The sequence below is a fragment of the Lissotriton vulgaris genome, chromosome 6, assembly GCF_964263255.1.
Source record: "Lissotriton vulgaris chromosome 6, aLisVul1.2, whole genome shotgun sequence".
Taxonomy (NCBI): domain Eukaryota; kingdom Metazoa; phylum Chordata; class Amphibia; order Caudata; family Salamandridae; genus Lissotriton; species Lissotriton vulgaris.
In genome coordinates, this window is record NC_141694.1 from 329719709 (window position 1) to 329724405 (window position 4697).

Below are 4697 nucleotides of genomic sequence, written 5' to 3' on the forward strand. Positions count from 1 at the left end.
ACCTTCCTAGTCCGAGTTTTCAGGCCCATGTGACGCCTGTGGGAGGCAGGGTTCGCCATCACCTCTCCCACTGGCATACAGTCACTTCGGACAGGTGGGTGCTGCAAATTGTCCGAAGGGGCTTCTCCCTCCCCTTCGAGTCATCCCCTCCATCCATGCCACCTCAATACCACCGTGTGTCAGGGGATCACTTGCAACTTCTGCGAGAGGAGGTTTCGGCCCTCTTGGCCAAGAGGGCCATAGAGCGCGTTCCTGGGCCAGAAGTAGGACGTGGTTGTTACTCCCACTACTTTCTGGTACCCAAGAAGGGCAAAGGGGGCCTACGCCCTATCTTGGATCTGCGGAACGTCAACGGCTTCCTCCGGACGGAGAAGTTCAAGATGCTCACTTTGGCTCAGGTCCTGGCTGCCCTGGACCCAGGAGACTGGATGGTAGCGTTGGACTTGCAGGACGCCTATTTCCACATCCCCGTCCTGCCGGCCCACCGGCGTTACCTGCGGTTCACGGTAGGCCAAGAGCACTTTCAGTTTACCGTGCTCCCCTTCGGCCTTACCAGCGCCCCACGGGTGTTCACGAAGGTGATGGCGGTGGTCGCAGCCCATCTGCGCAGGCAGGGGGTATCAGTCTTCCCCTACCTCGACGACTGGTTGTTGAAGGCGGGCTCGCCCCAGACAGTCGTCAGCCACCTCCAGACTACGGCCGACCTCCTGCACTTGCTGGGGTTCTCCATCAATGTGCCGAAGTCACACCTGTGTCCCTCTCAGAAGCTCCTCTTCATCGGAGCGGTTCTCGACTCGGCGCAGTTTCGGGTTTACCCACCCGAGCAGCGGGTTCGGGATATTCAGGCTCTGGTTCCCATCTTCCAGCCGTTACCCCGGGTCTCGGTCAGGTTGACGCTGCGGCTTCTGGGACTGATGGCCTCCTGCATCCTTCTGGTGCGTCACGCCAGGTGGCGGATGCGGGCTCTGCAGTGGGACCTGAAGTTTCAGTGGGCCCAGCATCAGGGCAACCTGTCCGATCATGTCCTGATCTCGGAGGGCACTGCGAGACAACTGCAGTGGTGGCTCACGGACCGCGACTGGGTCAGTGGCAGACCCCTCTCCCTACCCCAACCGGAGCACGTAGTTGTGACGGACGCGTCCCTCCAGGGCTGGGGAGGCCACATGGGAGAGGCGGAGATCAGAGGCCTCTGGTCTCCGGCGGAGTCCCGGCTCCATATCAACCTTCTGGAGCTGCGGGCGATTCGTCTAGCACTGAAGGCCTTCCTCCCCTCTGTCCGGGGGAGCGTAGTGCAAGTGTTCACCGACAACACCACCGCCATGTGGTACTGCAACAAGCAAGGCGGGGTGGGGTCGTGGACCCTCTGCCAGGAGGCTCTGCGCCTCTGGCAGTGGCTGGAACATCAGGGCGTGACCCTGGTGGTTCAACACCTGGCAGGCTCTCTGAATGCCAGGGCGGACGAACTCAGCCGCCGGTGCATGATGGATCACGAATGGCGTCTGAACTCGGACGTGGCGCAAGGTCTCTTTCGGCAGTGGGGAGAGCCTTGGTTAGATCTATTCGCCACAGAAGAGAACGCGCAATGTCATCAGTTCTGCGCCTTGGAATTTCCAAGGCGGCACTCGCTCGGAGACGCTTTTCGTCGCGAGTGGAGCTGCGGTCTGTTGTACGCCTTTCCGCCTATACCACTTCTGCCCAGAGTGCTGAAGAAGATCAGGCGCGATCGGGCCCAGGTCATCCTTGTGGCTCCGGACTGGGCACGAAGATACTGGTATCCCGAGCTACTCAGCATGTCAGTCGATCCCCCGATTCGTCTGCCTCTTCGGGAGGACCTTCTGTCGCAGCAGCAGGGGACGGTCCTGCACCCGAACCTGTCCAGTCTCCACCTACAAGCTTGGAGATTGAGCGGCGGCAGTTGAGGCCATTTGACTTGCCTCCTGAAGTCTGTGATATCATTCTGGCAGCCGGGCGTCCCTCCACAAAGTCGGTATACGCCTGCCGGTGGAACAGATTTGTGGCATGGTGCACAGCAAAGGCTGTGGATCCTCTCTCGGCACCCCTTTCGGAAGTGCTGCTCTTTCTTCTTTCCCTTGCCCAGCAGGGCTCTGCTCTGGGCACTCTTAAGGGGTACCTTTCTGCTCTATCAGCCTTCTTGAGGCTACCAGATCAGCCTTCTTTATTCAAGTCCCCTATTGTAAGTAGATTTCTGAAGGGCATCACGCACATGTTCCCTCCTGTTCCCTTCGTGATGCCCCAGTGGGACTTGAATCTTGTTCTCACTTATCTGATGTGTGCTCCCTTTGAGCCACTGCATAACTGTCCTCTTCGTCTCCTTACTCTAAAGACTGCCTTCCTGGTTGCCATCACCTCTGCCAGGAGAGTGAGTGAGCTCCAGGCTCTTTCTTCTTCTCCACCTTTCCTGTCTGTTCATCCTGACAAGGTGGTGTTACGTACACGACCTTCCTTTCTGCCCAAGGTTGTTACGGCCTTCCACATCGGGCAGTCCATTACCTTGCCCACTTTCTTTCCGCCTCCGCATCCCTCGAAAGAGGAAGAGAGGCTCCACCGTCTGGATCCAAAACGTGCGCTCTCCTACTACCTAGATCGCACACGCCAATTCCGGGTGGATGACCAACTCTTTGTTGGTTACGTGGGCGCAAAGAAGGGTAAGGCTGTGCACAAGAGGACCATCTCTCGGTGGATCATCTTGTGTATCCAAGCATGTTACTCCATGGCGAGGAAGGAGCCCCCGGCTGGATTGCGGGCTCACTCCACTCGGGCCACGGCAACGACAACTGCCCTGGGCCGCGGTGTCCCCCTGCAGGACATTTGCCAGGCAGCTACGTGGGCCTCGCTGCACACGTTCGCAAGACACTACTGCCTGGACAGTCAAGTCCGGAGGGATGGCTTCTTTGGCCGTTCCGTCCTCCAGGACTTTCTGGTGTGATATTGGTTCGCAGACCCACCACCGGGGTTGGTATTGCTGGGGTATCTATTCTAAGGTAAGGAATCTATCACTAACGTGTCTCTTTCAGATGCACAAGTTACTACTTGTGTAACGATATATCTGTAAGAGACATTAGTTAGTGATAGATTCCTTACCGACCCACCCATCCTCCCCGTTCTGCGAACCGATATCTAGGGTTAAGGTCATCCCCTTTCAGGGCCCTAGTTTCATGGCACCAGTGTTAGTTCTATCATGGCTCTGCGTATCTGGCGCGGAAAAGCTGTGTGTCAGAACTGACGTCAGCGCGCATGGGCGCCGTCTAAGTACTCCGACGACGTCATCCCGGCGCTCACGACGACGGACGACGGACGCGGAGCCGCAGACGACGCCTACCGGCGCGCAGGGGTATTGCTACGCAAAAGTTTCCGGATCCAGTCTGACGCCTGGGGATATTCTAAGGTAAGGAATCTATCACTAACTAATGTCTCTTACAGATATCGTTACACAAGTAGTAACTTGTGCAACTGGGCCGATTACAGGCCAAATGGCGAGGGACCCTTTGCGCTACGACATACTCAGCATTCGCACGTGAGGAGCTGTGCTTATTGTGGCGTGCCACCCCCTGCGGGCTCCCCATCCCCCCGGCAAGCGGAACACTTTAGGGCTTGGACCACACACTGGGGGCTCACTGACGCGTGGCGGCACTTACACCCACTGGCCCGTGTTTACTCATTCCACTCGATACCGCACAACCTCCGAGTCCGCCTAGACAGGTTCTTATGCTCTGCGCCTATACTCCCAAAGGTAACATCTTCAGACTACCTAGGTCGAATCCTCTCGGATCACGACGCCCACATTCTGCGCTTGGTCTGGCGCCCCCCACACCCACCAATCCCCAACTTGGCGCCTCCCAAAGGACTGCCTGACAGACCAGGTCTTTAGGGACACACACAAAACCAGAATACAAGACTACTTCCTACACAATGCGGACTCGGCATCGTCGACATTAGTGGAATGGGACGCATTCAAAGTGGTAGCGCGGGGGGAATGTATTCAACAAATTGCAGGGGTGCGCCGCACATTAGAAAGGACACTCATAACAACGGAACAGCGCCTTGCTACACTCACTAAACAGACCAATGATTCGACGGAACACGTCACGCTCACGGCCGAAGCGAAATCGGTGTACCAAGCTGCCTGTGCTGATCTCCGGAAAAACTTTCGGGCCTATGCCTCCAGAGTCCACAAAGACCGGGACAAAACGGGGGCGATGCTAGCCTGGAGGGCGAGGCAGGACACTGAGACCAAACCAATTACGGATATTATCAATCCGGAGGGTGTGCTAGTACGATCTCAGGCTGAGATCCTCCTGGCATTCCAACACTATTACGCATAGGTATACGGGTCCCCAACCCGGTACACTCCGTCATCAGTGGACCACTTCCTCGACCCATTGACACTGCCCACGATATCGGACGCTGACAAGCGCACACTTGACACCAAAATAACTCCCTCGGATGTCACCCAAGCACTACGAGCCCTGTCCCGGAATAAAGCCCCGGGGCTCGACGGCTTCCCACTAGAATACTACTCAACGTTCTCCGCCCTGCTTGCCCCGCGCATGGCTCGGATGTTCGCGGCAGCCCTCCACTCTCGAGTGCTTCCTCGTTCATTGCGGGAATCCGTAATTGTGACCTTCCCCAAGCCCCACAGGGACCCACTCCAGCTGGGCTCGTATCGTCCCATCACG